General features: G+C 38.6%; 1 protein-coding gene across 12 annotated transcripts in view; it reads left to right on the top strand.

Moving 5' to 3' along the window:
* Nucleotides 1–22849, top strand: part of PIK3CB (phosphatidylinositol-4,5-bisphosphate 3-kinase catalytic subunit beta) — a 101102-nt gene that overhangs the window by 27112 nt on the left and 51141 nt on the right. For 7 of the 12 annotated variants that reach the window (XM_037406312.1, XM_037406320.1, XM_037406316.1 and 4 more), the window contains one exon: nt 16287–16406. The exons of the other annotated variants lie outside the window; for them this stretch is intronic. The gene's annotated coding sequence lies outside the window, so the exon portion shown is untranslated. The remainder of the gene's footprint in view (nt 1–16286; nt 16407–22849) is intronic. 12 annotated transcript variants of the gene reach the window in all.

The raw sequence follows: 22849 nt of genomic DNA, 5'->3' as shown, positions 1-22849 counted from the left end.
TTTATTTTAATCCACTGGATTAAAAAAACCTGAGGGGATTCAGAGATGAGTTAGATGATGTAAGTTTTGAGTTCACATCAACTGGCAGCATGTGTGCAGTAGCTTGTTTGGTTAATAGAGGTAGATAAATGTTTTTGTGGAAGTCATGGGAGTGTTTGTCAGCTTTGTGTTGTCACTTTTATGAAAAATAATAGTGTGCCTTTGGTTTTATGATGTGGTATTGTTATGAAGTGTTTGCTGATATTCAGTGTTTCTGAGAGTCCTTTGTTGTCTGAATGCACAGAAGGTATCTTTAAGAAGGCAATGAAATATTTAAAAAATAAGCATAAGAATAGTCAGTTGTTCCTAAAAACTTTTGTGTGGAATGTGCAATAGATGGTGTTCTGTAAGACTTGACCTGAGATGGCAACAGGCTCACAGCCCTGCTGTCAAGTGGTTTTGTGACAGATTTAATGTGGAAGACTTGTGCTTGTATGCAGCTACAGAGTACTAGAAGCAGTTTTAAAAACAGAGTAGGTAGATGGTTTTGAGAATCTTGTAAAAAATCTCTAAAAAATAGAGTAACTGGTAACATTTGTAGTGTTCTTGAGGTTCCTGTGGTAGTTATGTATTGAGCAATGCCTTTTTTATCTTTTGTAAATAAGGTGCTTGAGAGATGGATTTTGATGTTGTTGCATCATTTTATTTTCTGAGATTGAAAGGTGATGTTTCAAAATGTGCTAGGGTCAGTTAACAATTTGACGTTTATCAGCGTAGAATGTTAATAACAGAATAATCTACAGCATATCTGGTTTTGAAAACTGATTAAATCTGTGTCACTACAAATAACCCCCAGAAAGACTGCTTTCGGGTGCTACAGTATGATGGTTTGTGTCAGTGGTGTAGTGCTGTGCCCTCCAGAAGGCTGTAAGTTAACCTGTGGTCTGTGTATATGCACACAGGTACGTACGCACAGAAGAGAACCAGGTAAACAAAGGTAAATGTTGTCAGTAGAAACTCAAAGCTGAGTACAAAGTTGATGCGGTAGAAAGAAACACATAAAATGTTATTTAAAAATTGTGTCACCTTCCTGATAGGCTTCATGCCTCAAATTCCTCTGGTTTTGAAAAGCCCTTTGGTCCTTACTCCTGTACTTTTTTCCACTTTGCCTACCTTTCAGTATTCCTGCGCTTTTACTTTTTTCCCCTCCTCCATCTTCTTGCAGTCAATCAATAAATTTACTGCTCTTGGCTTATTCCTTCTCCCCAGATCCCCCATTATTTCCCTCCCAACCCACAATGAAACTAAGACCTGTGTGTTAACCAAGTGTGAGTCTTCACTCTGAGTGTCCTGTCTTTTTAGAGTGCTGTTCCCGGAGGCATAGGTTAAGGTTCCTTACAGTGCTCTGTGGAGTTCTGTGGTGAGGGGGTGTATTGGAAATAATTTATGCTTTACAAAGTGTAATATTCTGTAAAATGGAATCTGCAGAAGCAAGGACTCTGGTGACAGCTGTAGGAGGGAAGGGAAGCAGTAGTCACAGATGATGTCCAGACTGGGAAACCAGTGGACTGCTATGGTAAGGGCTCAGCAGTCTGAGGCTAGAGGTATACTGGGGAGGTGCAGGGGCTGGTGTGGTGGGAATTGTGATACTGGGTGACCTGCTTTTGGATCCTCTATGTTTCAGTGTTTAAAGATGGCTGGCAGTAATGTATGTTTTCTGCTGGCATGTTGTATGGTTTCTTTTTATTTATTTATTATTTTTTTTTTGGTCCCTTTTGGACTTAAATGGGTGTTGCTAAGGTAGCCAAAGTCTTTGGGATTCTCCATTGTGTGTGGTGCTCTGAAAATCGTGTGGGTTTGGAGTGTTTGTATTTCCAGCCTTTGGTGCTTTTGTTTCAGCTGATACAGAGGAGGACCTCGGAATTTACTGTCTAGTTACCTATATGCCCTCCTAAGGATGTAACTCAACACATCTGTGAAGATATTTAAGGAGGATTGTCTGAGTAATAACTGGGGATCCTCTAGGCAAAGAACAGTTAGTAGGTGGTATATAGACAGCAGTAAACCACAGATATATGTGTGTATATGTGTATGTCGTATCCATATAGGCACATGAAATGGCTGGATATCAATGAGACACAGTAGGATGTAAGTCCTGTTACTAATGTATGGAAATCGGCAAGAACAAGAAATGCAATAATGAGTTCAAACCTAGTAGGAAATAAAGTTGGAAATGTAGCTTTGCAAGTACCTGACGGGAGGTTGTAGTGAGGTGCATGTTGGTCTCTCTCCCAAGTAACAAGCGATAGGACAAGACAAAACAGCCTCAAGTTGTGCCAGGGGAGATTGAGATTGGATACTAGGAAAAATTTCTTCACCGAAAGGGTTGTCAAGCATTGGAATGAGCTGCCCGGGGAAGTGGTTGAGTCACCATCCCTGGAGGAATTTGAATGACATGTAGACGTGGCACTTAGGGACATGGTTTAGTGGTGGACTTGGCAGTGCTGGGTTAATGGTTGGGCCCTTTGTCTTTTCCAACCTAAACAATTCTATGATTTTATTCTTTCAGTTTTCTTATGTCAGGTTTGCATGGAAGTTTCGTGTGCACCATGACATTAGGATTAAGCCATAATATCAGGAGGTGAAGAATGCTTGTCTGTGTCTGTTGAAGTATTTTGAATTATTTACTTCTAGTAGTAATTTAAATGTGAAGAGTCATGTGTATGTGGGTGTGGAGAGGAGCTGTCTTGTTTTTCTTTTCATGGGAGGACTGTATTCCAGAATCTGTAATAAATGCTGACTGGAAAGTGAGTAGCAGTTTCTGAACCCTCTTGAGTGAAGAAAAGCATCATTAGTCTGGCAGGTTGTCAGCAGCAAATGATACATTAATTTTTGGCCCGAAACTCATGGTAGCAAAAGAAGAGAATTTCCTTGCTGCTGTTAATAATAAAAATAAGAAGGAACTGATTCTCAGCAGGCAGGTATTGTTCAGCTTCTTTCTAATATCCACGTAAGAGAGACAATGCTTTTGATAAAGTCCTTTTATATTTTAAAAAATACTTCCTAGTATACTGATAATCTGCATCCATCTACATAACTAAACTTTTCTTTAAATAATAAATCTATTATGACATAAACTATTACAAACTATGTATAAACTATTGCAAAATTTCAAGTGTTATTAAAAGATAAAAGAGATACCACTATTAAGATGTGTATTAAACTGTATGGAATATGGTAAGCTGTTATCCTGGGAGCAATTTTACTTCCCCAGTGCTTCAGAAGTACTGTTTTATGTCTACTAGTAGTGGAAATAATATAAGGAAGTCATATTTTTAATAAAAAAATAATTGTTTACCCTTGAATTAGGTGATCTCTAGCTATGTCAAGTTTTACAAAGCTTGATGATTTAACTTTATTTTTTTATCTGAGTAATAATAAAAGCATTTGTCTTTAGTGAATTGTTGTTTTAAGTGTTAGGGTACCATTTTCTACTACTAAATGTGACTCTGCCTAAGTTCTTAGAGCTCTGATAGCACAAGTACATAAAGATTGTTTATTTTTATATGGCAGTCTGTTTTGATAACTATAGTAAATTCTGCTTCCTTTAAGTGCTATAAATAAATCTGGTGTATGAAGAGCTACAGTGATTAAGAATAGCGATAAAGTATTGCAATAAAAAGGAGAAGTTATTAAATAGGAATTGAGTTCTTCAGTAAAAACAAGATTTGCAAGAATGTGAAGATGAAATTTTAAAGTTAGAAGTGATGTTAAGGCCACAGTCAAGCCTTTTCCTCCTAATTTCTGGTCTGAATTTCTAGTGCTTTCATCAAGATTTGCAGGAGCTCCGTATCTTTTGAAACTGAATGTGCATATTGTATGCTTTTATAATTTCTGACACTGCAAATGTGCTGGTTTACAACAAACTTTGTTTGATTTGCTGTTCACCACAGAATGACAAAAGGCCTTATCTGTTTCTGCTTTTTAAATAAAGAACTTCTATTTTTCCTTTACTCCATTTTCTTAAACTTGAAAGCTTCAACTTAATTTATTTGGGTGAGAAGTACTGTGGGTAGAGCACTGGCTGGGGATTTCTAATAATTAGATCCTGTTTCCAAGTGTGTCACACGACTGCTGTTTGAGTTTAGCCAAGTTTGATTATCATGATATATCTATGTGTTGGGGATGGGGTGGTTACTTTTTTGTTCATCGGTGTCTTTGCTGGATAAACTTTTGTGTTTATGTCATTGAATGTCTATAATGTCATCTGTCATCCCTGGAGGTATTTAAAAGATGTGTAGATGCCATGCTTAGGGACGTGGTTTAGTGGTGGACTTGGCAGTGCTGGGTTAACAGTTGGACTCAATTACCTTTAAAGGTCTTTTCCAACCTAAACAAATCTATGATTCTATGCTAATTCAGGATAAATGCAAATGCTTAATTGAAAAATACTTTGTAGCAGCTATGGTTGTTGAAATGAATAGCAGATAGGTTTTATGTGCTTTATATTAGGATGGAGAAAAAGCAAATGTATTTTTAAGTGGCCTCATTTAAAAAGATCCATTTAAATGGCCACATACAATCGTCCCAGCTGATGTACAGCCTTGTGTTGCCTAGTATCTGTGAAAATGCTTCTGTTGAAAGAAAATCTCCGTTACTGTGTTTTAAAAAAAGAAATAAGAGAAATTACTCATAAAAAGTAGGTAGCAGCAGACTGTAGTACAGCTGCTAAAGTATTTTCAAAGCATCACATTAAAAGATTAGCAAGTTAGAATCTTTAGTGTATTGTTGTCATGGGAAAAGAACTTTGAATGATTAACCCCCTTCTATTTATAGCTGTTTTCTCTGAGTTAATATTCCCATTGCAGTTAACTTCTAGGTAAATTTTATGAGAAGGCAGAACAATTCTTGCCTTAGTCTATCACTGCAGCTAATCATTTTAGTGTCCTCAAGTTACTTTTTTTAATGTGAATTTCAGAAATCATGTCGCTGTATTTTCAGATTTGTAGTTTGGTAACTTGTCAACTTTTATTGCATGCAAGTACAGAATTTAAAGAGGCCTTCAGCATTTGGTGGCTCCTTTGGTCCTCCCATCACTGCTTGATGGTTTTTAAAATACTGGTGTATCACCGCTTAAGACTGATCTTGTGGGGTTATTGGCTGATGAGAACGAGAGGTGCAGGCTATGTGTGCTATACTAATATGGATCGAAAGAGCCAGACCTAATATATACCAGTTATTATGAAAATTTTCCACCCTCTTGATGCCAAAAGTTCCTTCTTCATTGTTAATTTAGTTGGGGCTTGTTGGCCAGGAAAGTAGCATGCTACTTTTACACTGGTTTTTAACACTTCTTCGTGGGGTAATAAAGTGTTTCTGCCTGTGTAATGGTGATTTGCTTGAAAAACAGGCAGTGAGATTGGTCAGACCCCTCCTGTAAGAAGTCTTCAGAAAGAGCAGCTTTCCTGAAACTTTCAGCTCAAGCTTCTACAGTTTGGGGATTAACAGTTAACGTGAAGAAAGATTTTTTTTGGGATGTGCTGGCAAATGAAACTGTCTCAGTGTTGTTTAATTTTCTGTAATTCTGTGATGTATTATTTTTTCCTGTAATTTACTTGTGAGAAGTAAAATAGGATTATAGAGGGCCTTTGTTTTCTTTCTGGCTTATCATGGGAGAGAATTTGAAAGGAGTTAAGGCAAGTATTTTTTGAGTCTTTACTCAAGATTGCACCCCTTGGCCAATCACACTTTTGTTGTCAGAGGTGATGGTGAGAAATACTGAAAAAAAGCCTTTGCTTTCATTTGCAAGAGCCACCTTTCTGATTTTATGGCATGATTTTAAGAATAGTTTTCTTAACTACAGATGATGCTGCTCCAGTGCTCTTCTATGTGCCCAGGTTTATATACCTTGTATACTATCACTGCTGTTATTTGGAGGTGAAGCAACATGCAAAAGAAAGTTGTTCTGATGTGAAGTGGTTGTCAAGGTCTGTAGTGGTTCACTGTGGAAGGAGGAGGAGCTTATTCTCATTTATCAGAAGAGCTGTTTTTAGGTGCATGCTGCCAGAAACTGATGTAAATATTGATCTTGTAATTCAGTGGTAGCAGGGGGATAAAAGCATTCTCCAGAATGCATCTGCTCCTCATCTCCTCAGTCCTTCCACACCTTGCCTGGGAAAATATCAGAAAATGTATGATTTTCAGTCCAGCCTTTGTCAGGTTCCTCTTTTGTGGTTTAAGAGGTGTTACACAGAAGGCTGACGGCTGTATTTTATTGTCCGTCTTGCTGTTCATGGTTCATCTCCGTGTCAGGAATCGCTTTGCAATGTGAACATGTTGAATACAGAATGAAGCTGGTTAGAGCAGTTCTGTTCACCATGGCATCTACAATACTATGGGTAAAAAGGCGTTCATCTATGTTAGAGATCTGCCAAGCAGATTGCTCTCTTTATGGAGGAAGCGTATTCCCCAAGTATTTCTGTGCTCTGCCAGTGCTGCTATCACACGGGGTCATAGCTGTTGCTACTCTTTGTGCAAAATTGGCTGAGGGGAATACACATGGCAATGCACCCAAAAGGGCACTTAGAGCGAAGTTTCAACTCTAGTAGTACTTAGCTCTGTTCCCTCTCAGCATATAGAGGTGAATTTCTCATTGCGTTGTTCCCTGATGCCACAAAAAGCTTTTACTTCTGCCAGAAATAAGCCTGTAGAAAAGAGAGTTCTTCAATGTACTGAAACCTTTTCGTTAATGAAGGAAGCTGAAAAAGGTCATATAGTCTAAATTACCATGTTGAGCATTGCAGCTGATGAAAACCGGGGTTGGTTGGTTGGTTTGTTTCTTACATCAAGTGTTATAATTTTAGGTGATATGTCTAAAGGCAATGTAAAACACATGAATGCTATTCAAACCTGGTCTTTGGATCCAAATCCAGATTTGAACTGTTGATTTGATGAGAGGAAGGTTGTCTTTTGTGGTTGGTTGGTTTGTTTTGCTTTTTAAATCAAATACTCCCCTGCTCCTAGCCTGGGAGTAGTGCAGATTTAGGGTTCTTAAATTATGCAGTATTATGAATGGTCATGCTGAAATTACACTTGATATTTTTACATATTTTTTTTCCTGAAAAACACCCAACAACCAAACAACACCCAAACCTCAAAATACCCACCCAAACCCCAGCTAAACTTCCACGAGCAGAGCTGGGTAGCTGCATACTTGTTGAGTTATTCTTCCTGTTCTTGATACGTAGTGACTTTAATGAAAAAACACAATTAAGCTTAATATGGAGGGGATTTTTTTTTAAATAAAATTTGTTGGTGATGCTAGGGATTATCAGCTCTAAGAAGACAAATCTTTGATCACCACACACTTTTTCTTGTTAAATAATGGATGTACCAGATGATTGAGAAGGTTGTGGAACTTTTATGTAAAGACGCGTTTAAGAAGGCGGTCTACCAATATGTATCAGATTGCAGCTTTTATTATATTGAAGAAAAAGTAGTTAATTAAAGGGATGAAATAGTGTTGCTATAACTATAGATATTAATGTGAGAGGTTATATTACAACCTGGGAATATCATTGTTTAATTTTATATTAGAAAATTTGCTCCCAAATTACTCCCAGGTACATTCTATATTGTAAACTGTGCACTGATGGCCATTGCACCGCCAATCTTAAATTCATACATAAGGACTAGAAGGAATAGGGATATCATAAAGCTTCTGTCATTTCAATGTTTCAGAGGAAGTGTAAGAATTGAACCAAAAGCCCAAACTTTCATTCAGGCTTGCTATTAGTTTTCTGTTCAGTTTCCTTGTTTCCCCCGCCACCGTTTAAATGCGTATCAGGCTTGCTGTTGAGCAGCTAGTAGGAGCAGGAGCGCGGCTGCCCTTGCTTTCTTCTAACTGCTCATCTTGCTTCCACGTTCCCCTAGTGATACTCTCCCTTTCTGTTTTGTAACACAGTTGAGGTTCTTGAAGGGTTTCCATACACACACTGAGAACCTGAATTTGTACGTTCTGGCACAGAACATGCAACTTCTTTGCTAATACCCTGAGTTTTCAGCACTGGAGCATGAGGCCATAGAAGTCTCACTACCTGAGAAAGAGGGAAAAGAGGAGCAAGAGCAAATTAAGATGCAGTGTTTCATTACCTAGAAGAGCTTAATAGATTTGCTTTTGAGTGTTGGATATAGCTGAAGGTAAACTGCTTTTGTTAAATGCCTGAATTTTTCCTTCTCCAGCACAAGGAATAGTGATTACTTTTAGTTTCAGATGGTATTTACTGTATACATGATGTTAATGATGAAATACTGTTGATGCTTATCATGTAGTGATACTTGGAATCAAACCAAGTGGGTAAGTGGGACCACAGCAGCATGTCTTTGAAGTACACTTAGCTGGATGCTGTTGTGTTTGTTCATATTCTTTTGCAATCCATGCTTTGGAGTTCATTTTTTTTGTAAAGAACAAAGCCTTTATACTGGTACCTGGAGCGGAGTGGGAAGCAGCTTTGCAAAATGGTTCGTAACAATTAATTACTGAAAAATTGTTTCTTAAACTCCACTAATAGTTCTCATTTATATAAAATTAAATGTGCACACAACAAAAAGCAGAATTTGAGAACTAACTAGAAGTAAATTGGTGTAGTTTCACCATATTCGGCATCTAACAGAATGTAAATGGGAAGTGAAACATCAGCATGTGAAAGTAGCGAAGAAAATAGACTACACAGAAGGGATCACAAGAAACAGAAATCACGAGTAATCCTATTAGTAATGTTTTGAGTAACTAATTAATTGTGATGAGATCTTTGCAGAGCCGAGATGAAGACTCACTGTTTTATTTCTGTACTTTAAATACAAGGAAATATTTATTCATTTAGTAACTTTTGGGTGGAACCAGTAGGGGTTTTTTGCAGTGTTTTTGCATCTGACACACTAGTGAGTAGTAAATGCATCAGCAATAAGGGCCATATTCATGTATCCTGAGTTCTGAGGAAATGCCTGGTCAGTGAGAGCTATGCACCTTAAGGCTTTCAGAGTTTGAGCCAGAGGGAGATCGTGGAGAAGGACTTCTTCATAAACTTCAGCATGTCTGAAAATGGCCCTGAGCTCATTAAATCAATATAAGATTTCTTTATCAAAAAATAATGGCATGGAGGTAATTTTATTCCTTAGCAATTCCTGGTGTTCTGTGTTATGCTGAATAGTTAACTTAGCTTTGAAAGTAGGCTTTAAAAACAAAGTATGGCGCATAATTGTGGTGTGATACAGGACCAAAAGAGCCAGTGCCTAACTGACATTTCCCAGGTACAGCAAATGCTGTGCTGCTGGTAATCAATGCCCCCCTCCCTGAGGCTTCTGTTTTGAAATACTGTGTTAGATGTAGTGAAAACCCATGCAGAATCAAATTCTTTATTATTGCTTGCAATCCATTTCAGTATTCAGAAAGGTGAATTGCAGTAGTGTGACTGCTGAGGGAGCACAGTGCTTGCTGACCAGCTGAGTGGCCGTTCATTAACTGTTGCAAACATCTCTGTAGATATCACAAGGTCTTGTGCGGGGTGGTGGGTTTGTTTGCACCTGCCTGAACTACTGTGCAGCGGTTGTTAGCTCAGCCTCCAGCCTTTGAGCTTCACGCTGTGTGTGTGTGTGCATGTGCGTGCACGTCTAGGTATGGATTTCTTGGGAGAGGAGCACTGCTCTGTGACCATGGCTTCTAATTCTTTACTTCTGTGAACCAAGTGTAGAAAAACTGCAGCACTGCCTGGAGGTGCAAGTGATCTGTGGGCTCTGAGACAAGGTGGACAACTATCTATCTACAAATCAACCTTAGCTGTTGATTTCTTTGTCACCAGCTTTGGAGTTTCTGAACCAGTTGGGTAATTGCTTATGCACCCAACGGGAAATGAGTTGGAAAGTGCTACTCATTTGACTCCATGTTTATGAATCAATGTAAAGCAAATCTAAGCACTTGTTTGTGAGTCATCCGAAATAATAAAAACACTGCTGTTTTTAGAAAATAGTCACATGCAGCCTAGAACTTTGTGCTTTTTGAACTATAGAGCAGCCTCGGATCTAGTACATTCTCCAGCCTGGAATCTCTTCTAGGATGTGTGGTATTTTGCAGTTGTCACTGTAAGTTATCAGCATGGCAGCCAGCTCTCTAATGCTGAGCACATTTGCAGGGTTTCCCCACTTACAGAGACTTTGCTAATCTTGATTTCAGCACACTACTCTCAAATCGGGGAATGTTTGTTTGACCAACAGAGTGAGAGGAAAAATTTGCCATCTACTAGAGTCTTTTTTTGTTGTTAAGCTTCATGAACAGTGATGTCTTTCCGTTCTGCTTTGCCCAGAGGCATTTCTTTTGAAGGTGGCAGAGTGGAAGAAACATGGCTGAATCATTTGGGGAAAATAAACATGAATTATTTTTGTTTAGGTTTTTGTTGTTTGATCCTGACTTGTGGAGGTGATGATGCCTTGTCATCTGGAAGCATCTGTGCTTTGCTCCTTTAGTTGCAAGTCCTTTATTTTCCAGTGCCAGTAAGAACTGTAAGATTGTCATTTGCCTCACAGTTTCAACGATACCGAGATCTAAACTACAGTGGGTAGGAGGATTAGTGGGTTACTTAACCCTGAGCACCATCAAGATACATCACTGTGAAAGAGCGATTTGCTTTCCCCACACCCTCCCCTTAAATTTCCATGTCAGTAACTGACACGCTGTTAGAAATCAGTGTCAAAATAAAGAGTTGATGAAAACCTGCAATGTCTTTTTAGTATTGTCTTACAGTTCTAAAGTGAAAGGAATTCAGCAGCGTGTGTAACAAAGTAAAAAAATTTATTGTAAAATTGATTTATTGTAAAGCATATTAGTATGTGCTTGTGTGGAGTATAAATTTCTTTTAAACAAGCCTGTTGGACACTGCAGGGGATTTCACAGAGGTGAGCCATAGCTTGGTGGGGCTGGCTCTCTGGGAAGAGTGGGCACGGCTTCGTTAGAGGGCAACTCATTGCAGTGGAGTAAAGAGCTCCTACTCTGAATCACTGACTGGATAAATGTAATTATGATATAGAGTTCTTAATGAAGACGTGACTGAATTTACATGTTTCTAACTGTTACCTGTTTAACTTAAAAGATGTGGGTCAGTGTTATTCTTTAGTTATTCATGAAAATGCTCTGTGGTCTTTGTTTTGTCCATCTTGAGAAAAAAGAAAGGCTGTAATTTGACTTGTAGTTCTGACGTCGATCTCTCTTTGCAACTCATTTGGCTTAGAGCTTGGTTTTCAGCAGTTTCTGTCTCTGCTGGGGTTTTCTTTGGTGGTGTGGTTTTTTTTTTTTTTTTTTTTTTTTTTTTTTTAATTTTCTGTGGGTATTTGTACGTGATGAGAGCTTGTAGCTATATGCCTGATTTGTTTTGGTTGAAAAGATTTTATACGAGATACGTAGGTTTTGTAGAGCAATTGTGTTCTGCATTTTAAAGTGACACATTTCAGAAAAGGTTGAGGCTTTTTTTTAAAAAGGGTATTACTGGTTTTTGACCAACCACCAACACCTGTGAAAGTAGAACGTAAGGAAGAACACTGCTGTGCGTACACTGTGCATTAGCAATAAAATATTTTGTCGCTTGATATTACTGCAGAAATATATGCCACCTTTAAAAGGTTAAAACTGGTCTCTGTTGTTGATGAGATTATGGACACTGCATAATTAGGGTGGTGCTTATGTATAGTTCTACTGTTTGGATCAGTTTGCATGCAACACTGCAATATATAGGAAATAATTTTTTCAGATTCAGGGTTTAACTTGCATTTTCAACATTTACGCCAAGATGTACAGTATGTGGAAGTCAGAAGTTGCTGTGATTTAGCCAAATGTGCATGGCGGCAAGTTCTTTTTCTCACTGTTTTCTGTTTCTTTCTCACTGTTTCTCACAGGCTTAGTTACTGACAGTGAAAATTCTTGGAGAATTTTGTGCCTATTATTGTTGAAACTTAAGACTGTAGAAGGAGGGAAAAGAACGTTGCTTTATATTTCTCAGTATTTTTTTCATTTGAAGATATTTAGTGTATTTACTGACGGTTAATCCTCGTCTTGTCTCGGACTTGGTGAAATGGTGAGTTTCTTCATTGCTGAGTGGATGCTACAGCAGCTAATTCAGCTTGACATTTGCTTGTCCATTCTTCAGTGCTATTGAGAGCATGAAATGCATGAGACAACTTTGAGGTAGCTGAAGAGGTGAACCAAAAGCTGTGAAATACCCTAGCTATACGTTTCTCTATGTGTCGCTGTCCAAAACATCTGCTAGTGTTCTCAGTGCTGTTCCTGATGTCTTCCTCAATGCATTCTTCCAGAGTAGATTTATTTGCAGAGAGGAAGATACTCAAGAAACTGCTCTATCATGTCATTCAACCCACTCAGAGTTCCTTATCCTAAAGCAAACCCAGAGCATCCTCTCTAACGAACGGTTTCTTTGTCTGCTTTGGCAGAATTCACAGAGGAGCCTGGCTGATGCATCTGGGACTTGTTATAGAGCAGAAGACCACAGGGCCACAATTAGCCCAGTAATTTCTATGTGGCACCTTTATATTGTTTATTTTTCTTTTTTGTTCCCGCCCCCCCCCTTTTCTTTGCAAGTGGCCTACTTCCCTGGCTTATAACTGTTCCTGTTTTACATTAGATGCCACACAGGAATTTCAGGCAAAGTTTGTTGTACGTTTTCCCCCTTTCTTCCCTTGTGGTACAGTATTTTTGGTCATACATTCATAACTGTTTTTGGGGCCAGAAAGAAGTATAGAGGGTGTAGAAAGTTTTACTGTATTGCCACAGCCATTTTGATTGCCAGCAAACGATTTTATGATTCCTGAATTACTTTGTAGGACTTGTTCCCCCCCCCCCCCCCCCCCCCCCAACAGTTATGATTTGCATGAAAACGGTATCTAAGTAATAAAGGTGTACTGAAAGGAGTCACGAAAATGATTATTCTGCACAATACAACTTCTTATGCAGAAGTTGCAAGTTGAAATGGAATAGAATTTCTGTTAGGTCCCTGGTGGCACTTTCTGCAGTAAGTGGTATGGCTGTGGACCCAGGGGCAGGGGCCCAAGGTGGTTCTGTGTGATGCTTTTGGCTGAGCTCACTGTCAAGAGAGACCCATGAAGGAGGCCCTGCTGGTACCATCCAGGTGACAGTTCTGCTTTTCCCGTGTTGCCCAGAAAGATGCAGTGGGGAAAAGGTGTGTGCTGTTTGTGTTCCCTGCTTGAGGCAGTTGCTTCAGGTCTTTCTGATCTTTATTCTGTTCCCAGAGGTTATTCTTCTGTATTTCTTGTAGTTGGGCGTTCTCGCTACCTGTTTATGGTAGTTAAAGGGCCAGCAGAGTTTGTACCTTGGTCTGTTAGTCAATATAGCTGCCAGCCTTGGAAAAATGTTCCACTCGTGCTTTGAAGGCAGCAAGTGTACTGGCATATGAAAGGTTGACCGTGATGTGATCTGCAGTTACATGATAACCATCTCTCCTAACCTCTCTTCTGCTGGTTTGAAAAACAAGAAGTGTTGATTAGCTGGAAAATAAAGCTGCACACTGTCATCCTGTAATTATTTGTTTCTAATGCTTGAATACAGTAGCAGGTAGTTTGTATGCATCAGAAACGTTTGAAGGTCTGGAGGGCTAGCCATTCCCCTGGCTATCCCCAGTGTACAGTCGGTTGCAGAGGACCAGCAGGAAGCCTGTTGTCAATGTCACGTTGGAATTGCAGTGGAAATGCAAACTACTGTGAGAATAGAGGGGGGGAAAAGGACAGAGAGCTGTAGGGAAGCGAGCAGAAATCTGGCAGGAAAGAGACTGTGGAGAACACAGGAACTGATAAACTGTGACAGGAGCTGTTCACGATGTACTGACTTGTTAAACATGTACAATTTAGGGACCCTGAGTATTTTCTGGGCTTTATGCTTGTGCCCAGCTCTTGTATCAGACACCAGTGCATTGACCACTGTGCTAATACACGTTTCTTTTATTTCTTAACCAAATTCTGAGTAAGGCATGAGGACCATTAGCTCTCCTTGCCTTGCTAATGTCTTGGAGATGCATACAGTGCAGGAGGTTGACTGTTTAAGATGGGGGTGATTTGAAGCATGATGGGAACCAAGCAGCTGTCTCCTGTTCCAGGTCACAGTTCGCCCTATGTGGTGTGAAGAGAAAGGAAAGAATGAGACAGAAGAAGGCTCGGAGCAGAAATTTCAGTGCTAATGTGACTGCCTGCTTTCTCCTCTGGTATTTACTTCACCAAGTGCATTTCATTTTTTCTAGTGCCAACTCTGTGTGTGTGTTTCAAATGCACTTTTAGTCAAGAAATCTGACAACACATCTGTGTTACATTTTTCCCATTTATGAACTTAATAAAAAGGATAGATAGTATGGTATAGGGAAGGAATAGGGTCACAGTTTTTTCCAGTGTATCAGTGCTGACATTACAAAATTAGCATTGTACATTTTGCCTGTGATTCCCGTGTTTCATTTGGGAGGGTCCTCTGTGGTTTGCCAACCTCTATGGATGTGGTTGACTGGTGAGTGGGAGAGTAAGTTCATATTGTAATACCAGCAGTGGCATATATGCACTTTCAAAACGCCGTTCTTTGCTGTGCTGGTAGGTTTCTCGTGAAAGGTTTCCTGTGAATTTAGAGTGGTGTGTTAGGCTCCCACCATCTGACTTGTCATCACATGACTAGTTAGCCACAGACCTCTAGAAGATTGGGATGTCCAGTGTTGCGTTAAAATAACATCCTGCTTCTGCCCCATGTTATGGTACTTCAGACATACACTGTGTCTCCCTCCCTCCCCTCCCCTCCTTTGAGGGGCCACAGATCATAAAAGATTGCTTCCGCAGGTGGAAGTTCTGGAAGCAATGACTATTTATCTTCTATCTATATAGTATGATGCGTTTCACACCCTGTCCCAAGCGCCTGCCTTCTGGCCACTAGCTTTTAATTCTGATTTTTCTGACTCCATAAGCACAAGTTTGACATGGCTGTCAACATTAATGCCAGACTGGTGCTTCAGCATTGGTTCTAAGAAATTCACACTGTTCCTTTGTCCTTGCAATTTCTAAATTGTGTAAGGCTGCCTTCATTTTTCTCTAGTCTTTCATTTTGTCTGTTGCCTGCTGTAGGCTCCTGGGCTTTAATCGTGAGAGGTTTCTGAACTGGTTCATACCTTTATGTACCACATTGTTGTTTTCAAAAGGTTGTGCGTGGTGCGGTAACAATTCTTTCAGACTTAAACAGATGGGGCAGCAACTATTTTCCCCTCAAAGCCACTGAATAAATATAAGTTGCTTCACAGTGCTCTACATGCTGATCCACAGAGAGGTTCTGCTCCGTGTGGGACGGAGGGAATGATAGTTCCTGATCGCTGTATGGAATTGTGTCCCTACAAGCACTGTGTGGACTGCTTGGTGTGGTTTAGAAAAAGAATTGTTTGTAGGAGGAGGAATGTAGTTACATGCCTTGTGTTTTGTGGCTTAGCCTACAAACCTGTAGATAATATCAGTGCAAACTGATAGCACTACTTTGTTCTCAATGGGGTTTTAAATTATTTTTTGTTTATTTCAGTTTGGTGAGAGTCTGGTTTGCAAGGTAGAGTTAAATGGAGATGATACCTTGGCTTTGTGGCTGCATTTTGTCCTGTACATCTGCAGGATGTTGGTAGGGGGAGATGTGTTGAACCTTTCTCCTGCTGCTTCACAAGTTGAAATCTGAATAGGAAGATGGGATCACTTGTGTCATCAACTCAGATTCTCCACAATAGAACTACAGATGGCATTACACTTAAAAACCCACACCAACAAACAACCAACAAAACAAAAACCACCAAAAAACCCTCACCAGCTTACAGCCAAGTGTAAAAGAAAAGATGTGGTTAGGAGAGCAAAGGCAACTCTGATTCCCTTTCTTTTGTCTTTAATTACAGTGGATGTCTGTTGATCTCATCCACATTGAGCATACAAAAATTTACAAATATTTGTGGCAACTAAAAAATGTTTTTGGCTACGTAATTCATGATTATGATGCCTGTATTGTTAAAATTACATATTTTTTTCCTTTTTTTACTTTCTGGTAACTGAGTGAGTATTTGACATTCGTTTGTTAGATTGTGTAATGTGAATATGGTACTGTAGTATCCAAAGATTAGATATTAGAGTTAATTAGACACTTCTGCACGAAAAAGTTTATGGAGCTATTAAACCAACTATAAATTGCTGGTTTTCTTATTTGGTTAATTACATTATGTTGTGTTTTGCTTCTTTAGGTCACATTTAGGTCACCTTGCAGAACCTTCCGAGAAAACAAGGGTTATAGTAAGAAAGCGATGTTTAATAGCACTATCTTCACTACACAGTCAGACTGAAACAGGAACAGGTTGTCTGGAGTAAGTATTACGGGTTGTGGTTGGCTGTTTTGGTGGGTTTTTGTTTGTTCTGAGTTTTTTTTTTTTCTTCCTGTAAACTCAGTAGCATAGTTATTAGGCTATTATTGTATTTAAATTTGTTATAATTGCTTTTAAAATAAATCCATCAGTGACTCCATACTTATTTCAGTTGATCAGCTGGTAATGGACACTCTTTTGGACTCTTAGTGAAGCGTCTCCCATCTTGAAAGCAATTGTGTTTTATGAAATTTAGATGGGCTTAGGATTTTTCTCTGACTCCTGTGTATTCTGGGTATGGTTTTGAGCGGGAAGCAGCCTAGTGTCGATGTACTTACATATAACCCCAGATTTGCTGGGAAAAGTTAAAGCCCTGCCTGTATCTTCCAGGGAATTTGAAAATATAGTTGTTTTTTTGTCAGTAACTTTTCCCTCCTGGCTCTTCCTGTGTGACATTCATATTTTTGTTGTCTGTTTGTCTTGTATTGCAGTTTCATCATCCATCAAACTAGGATAAGTCTTTAGTTATGGATCTCAGATATGTCTTTTCTTTGCTGTTTGTAGGTAACTTGTAGCTTTTGTAAATTCTAGACTGTGAGATGTCTGTCTCATTTATGCTACATGAAGCTTAACTACCTAACTCGGGGACTGTGGATTGCATCTTTTGGTAGTAGATACCTAAACATTTATATACTGATGCAGTGTAATTCTTAATTTCTTTGTGCTTCACTTGCTTGAGATGGGATATGTTATCATTTTTCTGTCACCTAGTTTGCATCAGATTGTAAAATGTTTAAACATATTCTCGTAGGGGTTAGAAACTGGGAAAAATCTGCAGCATTTTCTGTCTGATGCAGATTTTACTCATGGTGTGTGATACATTCATGTAATTCTGCAGGAGTCATTGGAAATGTACTTGAATGCATAGTTAGGAATGAAAAATATCTGGCCATTAGAACTGAAGGGGAGTGGAAGATGGTTTTAGTGTGCAAGAAGTATATTTTGACATATTGCTTTATTGCCAAGAGGAAATGACTCTTCTTAGCTTCTTCTTTAAAAAGGGATGTGTACATGGTGTCATAATTTGGGCAGAAAAATGTCTGTGAAACCTAGTCAGACAAGCTAAACTTCCTACTTGGTATTTTTCCAAGGTGTTTTTAACTGGCAGGTTTGGATTTATAACTTTTTTTAAAGACAGGAAATTTTTATAAAATTTTAATTAAATGTGGATTTGAAGAGGTCAATGTGTGTGCTAGTTCCCTTTCTGTAAGTACTTGAAGCAAATGCTCCAATTTTAAGTCAGCACATGTAAATTTGTATCGGTTCCTGATCTAGGCCATATGTCAAGTGACAGGTAAATATACCGGTGAGAGGTTCTTGTAGCACCTGATATTTGAATTCTGGCTTCTGAAGTTTTCAGAAACTGTGTTTTGTGAAGTTATTTGTCTTTAACTGACTCACCAGACAACACAGTAGAAATACAGGCACCTGTTACAATGTCCTAATAAAATAACACCTATTTGCTCCTTACACACTATTTTGACAAGTTAATTCTTGACTCCAGTAATCAAGTTACTGAAATGGTTGGGCAATAGAGTTGAAACTGAGCTATTCAAACAAAGGAAATTAAAAATGTCTACTGGAGGCAGCATTAGTCATATTAAATAGTCATATGCAGGCTTATTGCAGGCACAAAACTTGCTCATGGTTTTAGCGGCCAGTGAACTTTTCAGATGCTGTAACCTAAGATTGATTCTAATTTTTCCTTTTTGCGGAAATATTTTTGAACCCTTTTTGTTTGTTTGTTTGGATTTGGACATTTGAGTATGCTTGTACAGGTTTCAGTCATCACAAAGTATTTTGCGATTGACATCTTTCATTGAAGTAGTAAAACAATTAAAATAAAGTCTGAGTAGTGTCTATATTCAAGATAAAAAGCCAAGTGGAGTTCTCACAGTGTTTTAAAAGAAGGAAAGGAGACAAAGATCTTTTACTAGAGATTTCCACTGCCTGAAGGAGGCTGATTATAGAGAAGATATGGCCACGTGTCTGCAAGGTGGAGGGAAAGATAGAATGCAAGTGGCAGAATGTGCAAGTTGCAACAAAAGAAATTCCAGTTGCACAGGAGGAAAAAAAAAATTCACTATGAAGGTGGTTAAGCACTGGAGTGGGTTGCTCATGGAGACTTTTAAAAATTAACTGTGCGAACTCTTAAGCAATGTGCTTTAACTTCAGTGTTGAAACTGATCTTGGGAGCAGATGAGTCCCACAGGTCCCTTCCGACCTAAATTAGTCTGTGATTCTTAGATAATCTTAATTATTTTTGGTCCTTATGATGAATGGCCAGGACTACTTTTGACTTTATTACCATTAACTTCATGACAAAAGCATTGTTTGTGTGCAGTTTTTAGGATTGTTCTTTTCTACCAAATGGCATTGTATTTCAAGTTGACTTATAAATAAGTGTAATTAAAAAGGTGTATAAAATATGTTTAAATATTTGCATTAGACTTGAATTGTTGGCTTTCTTTCAATGCTTGTTCAGCATTAAACAGTCCTGTTCATATAACAAACAGCTGTGAAACAGCCACCTCTGAATCTGTATAGTGGGTGACATTGAAGCTGGTGTTGGAAGAAAACTAAGTGCAAAAATACAGACCAGATTGCTCTGTGTAAGAAACCAGCCCGGTCAGGAAGAATGTCTGATGGAGGATGTAAATTATTATTTTATTTTTTCCTTAAAGGGCATCTTTTTAGCTTTTAATATCTATAGCATCTCTGTATATGAGACTTAAGCACAGTCTGCTTATGTGACGACTCTGTGTTTTGGTCTGTGTGCTCTCCTTTTTGGACAAAATTTCACTCCTCGTTAGTTTTCCACTCTTTAATTATTTCACTTTTTTACCTCTCTTTCTAGATGCATACAATCTGTCTGCTGGAGAATAACCCTCTTTCCTAGAGGTTTTGATTGAAATATCAGAAATAATTGAAAAGTGAATCTTTTAGTCCCTGTGTGAAGAAGTATCTATATATAGGAAAACCTCAATTTCTAGTCTTAACTTTTTTTATAGTAGAAAGTCATTAGCTCATAATTTAGAGACTTAACATTTTGAGAGCTGAAAGAAATAGTGAGCTGCTGGTAACACTTAATGGTCTAAGTCCCTTTGTACAATTCAAAAGGAGAGGAAATACTAACCATACATTTATGTATTTGAATGTATTGTGAATGGAATATTTCCTTGTCTTTTCCTCTGTGTTTACAGTGGGACAAGTAATTACTCTTGAGTGGTAGAACAGATGAGAAAATACTGGGGAGCAGAACTAATACTTATTTAGTATTTCCTAGTTTTTTTGTTAAGACTATTAAGAATTCCTGTATAATTATTTCATAGCAATGTGGGGAGAGAGACCCTACAGTTTACTTAATACAGTAAATCAATAAGAGCACAACTCCAGATAATTAATGCATCTTTTCAAATTCATGACAGACACATTACATGCTTGAATAATAGCTTGAGCTGTTATAATGCCAGGCCTTTAGGCTGTAGTTTTACCTGCATTTGTTAGAATGAGCTTAAGAACTGTAAAGTGGCAACCCAGCCCTGGGGGCTGGAAGAAGCTGTCACTCTTCCTCCACCACTCATCCTGCTTCTATTTACATCTTCACTTTGCTGGCACAAGCAGTTATGCAGCTTTGTAGGAAATTGTCTGACTCACCTGTGTTAAAATGACATCTTTATTTTTGGTTAAAAGGTTCTTCTGGGCTGAGGTTGAGCTCTTTGTCCTCCTTTCCCTTGCAGTCTGACTGTCCAGTCCTCTTTCTTCCCTTGTGCCAGCTACATTCACCTTTTTTGTTAAGCTTGATTTTTTTTTTTTTATTGTTTAAAATATCCATGTGAGCATTCCATCATTGAAATGTTTAGTAGAACCTTTTTCTAATATTAGAACTCAACATATCCTAAGATTTCATGCTAACTTTCCCCTAGTACATAAAATTATCTACAGTGATCTGGATTATCAAAAGCGAATTATCTAGGTTGTGAACTAACCCGGTCTAATCTTCTCTCAAATCATCATCAGTCTCACTTTACTCTCCTGGAGCATGCTATACAGAATGCATTGGCCTTCACGTGAGATCCCACTCTGCCTGCTGCTATTTAAAACCTGCCAAAATATCTAAGAGAGCTGTTGACACATTTTCCTAGAGGTGAGCATATGAGATGTTCTCACAGCCCAGTTGACGTAGAATGCTGAATTACTTGACTTCTGCTTCATTTGAGCTTCTTTCCTTCTTGTCTCCCTGACTCTGTTGGTTGAGGTGTCAAATTAACTGTTACTTACGTGACAGTGCTCTTATAATCTGCTGTTTTCTTCCATTTCTTTATATTCTTTATATTCAGAACTGGAATCCATTGAGCTGAAAGGGGATGTTTTCTTATAGTGGCCCCAGCTTCAGTGTGATCCCTGATCAAAAGCTTCTAAAGACAATTTCAGGCAGTAGCATTTAAATGTGAAAGAAGTCTTTATTTCTCCTTGCCACTCACTTTAACAGTACAATACAAAAAGATGACCTGAACTCCTTATTTTTATGTATGTATTTCAGGATAGAGCAAAGGATAGTCATGAACTGGCTGTGAGAAGCTGTTATGTTACTTTCGTATTTTGTGTTCCTTGTGAATGATGTGCTGTCTGAAGCCTATCAGAAGCCTGAGCTTAAGTTTTATTAGTTTGGTTCATTGAGAATAATATCTGGAGGGAGCAGGAACTGTGTTTAGTTGCCTGAGTATAAAGTAATGAAGAGTAATAATTTCCTTTTATCCTTGTTGTTCAAACCAGTTCTGATAAGTCTTCTGAGCCTGGACTACCAGTTTAATAGTGTTGTTTCCTACCTGTAGACTTGTTTTGCAGGAAAAATTTTTCTGAAGACGATAATCTCATTTACAGCTAGTTTTAAAATTACACTTTAATTGAATCATAGAATAATTTCCATAAGAAGGGATGACCAGAGGTAATCTAATCTAACCATGTGCTCAAATCAAGTTGCTTAAAATTGAATTAAACTTTAATTTGAAACCAGTTAATGTTGGCATTCTTTTCATATCTCTTTTTAGTGGCATTAATATCAAAGTAGAAACTCCATTTATTGTGGTTTTAAAATTCTGGCTTTAGTTTTTAAAACTTACTCTGCAATTCTATAGGTACAGCAGAGGAATAAAGCTACAGAAGATGAACAGGCAAAGTAATCGGGGACCATGGAAAAAACCGTAATTTAATTCTTTGTGGAAAATTAGCTGTATTTCATGAGGAACATGAGAGAATTGAGATTTGAATGGCTGAGAGACCACTCTTGGTACCAGTCTGAGCGTTGTGAGGGATTCACATTTAAATAAGTACTTTCATGTTTCCTATGCATAGATATTTTTAGAAAAATAAACAGCGATATTTTTATTCTGATTTCTGCAGGAATCCTGACTAAATGGACACTTAATCTTCCATTCCATAGGGCCAGCTCATGTGGCAGTTGAACTAAACTGCTGGGAAATATTTATAGTACCACATGATCTTTAAAAATAACTTTCCAGGCTACACTGTAGATGTCTTGAATTCTTAAAATCTTTGCTATTGTAGATAGATAACTGTGACATTTCTGGAGTGGGAAAACCTTAGCTTTGCTGATATAGGCATTTGTATTTATAATCAAGTTGTTTGTATTTATTTTTAAATTAGTAAGCAGTTTAGATTGAAATTCACCTGTGCAGCTGTAGAAGGCCTTGAGTGGGTTCATTTTTTGGGACAAAACAGGAATTTCAGTGGCATGGTATGAAATGACATACAGCATAAACTTCAAGTGTCATCATCATACACTAAAGTGTATCAGATCCCATGTTTAGAAGAGGGTCAGTACTGATCCTGTGTGAACTGTGAGGTCCAGTGAACAGAAAATACAGTTTTTAGTAGTACGTGTGTTGCTTAGCATAGGTGCTTTCTCTTGTCATGCTAAACCTTTAAACAAAACCTAGGTTGTAATTCTGCTTTACACCTGACTTCATCCCTGTGACTGGTGCTGGAGGGTAACGGCAGTGTTGTCACCTCAGCAGCGTTTTAGATACGATACCTGCTTGTCACAGGGTGAGGCAGATCGAGGCCCGAGTTGGTGGAAGACTAGTAATATTTGTTCGTGCTGGTTTTCCGTTGTGTGGCTAGGCAAGTGGGGACCAGCCAGGAAGGGGAAAATCGTAACAGTGCTGCTTCTCCCTGTGGGCTGCCCTCAAAGCGAGCTACAGAGAAGGTGAAACGGCATGCAGGGAGCGGTGTGGCTTACGAGGGTCAAGCCAGTGTCTGAAGTGATGCTGTTGCAGATTATTATATGTATAAATAGAGCAGCGTCAGCAGAGTGGGAGCCCCTTGCAACCCCGAGGCTGCTGCCAGTGTGCTGACTGCAGAGC

The sequence above is a fragment of the Falco rusticolus genome, chromosome 13, assembly GCF_015220075.1.
Source record: "Falco rusticolus isolate bFalRus1 chromosome 13, bFalRus1.pri, whole genome shotgun sequence".
Lineage (NCBI taxonomy): Eukaryota > Metazoa > Chordata > Aves > Falconiformes > Falconidae > Falco > Falco rusticolus.
Note: the sequence above shows the minus strand (reverse complement) of the source record. Positions and strands in the feature narration are given on the sequence as shown.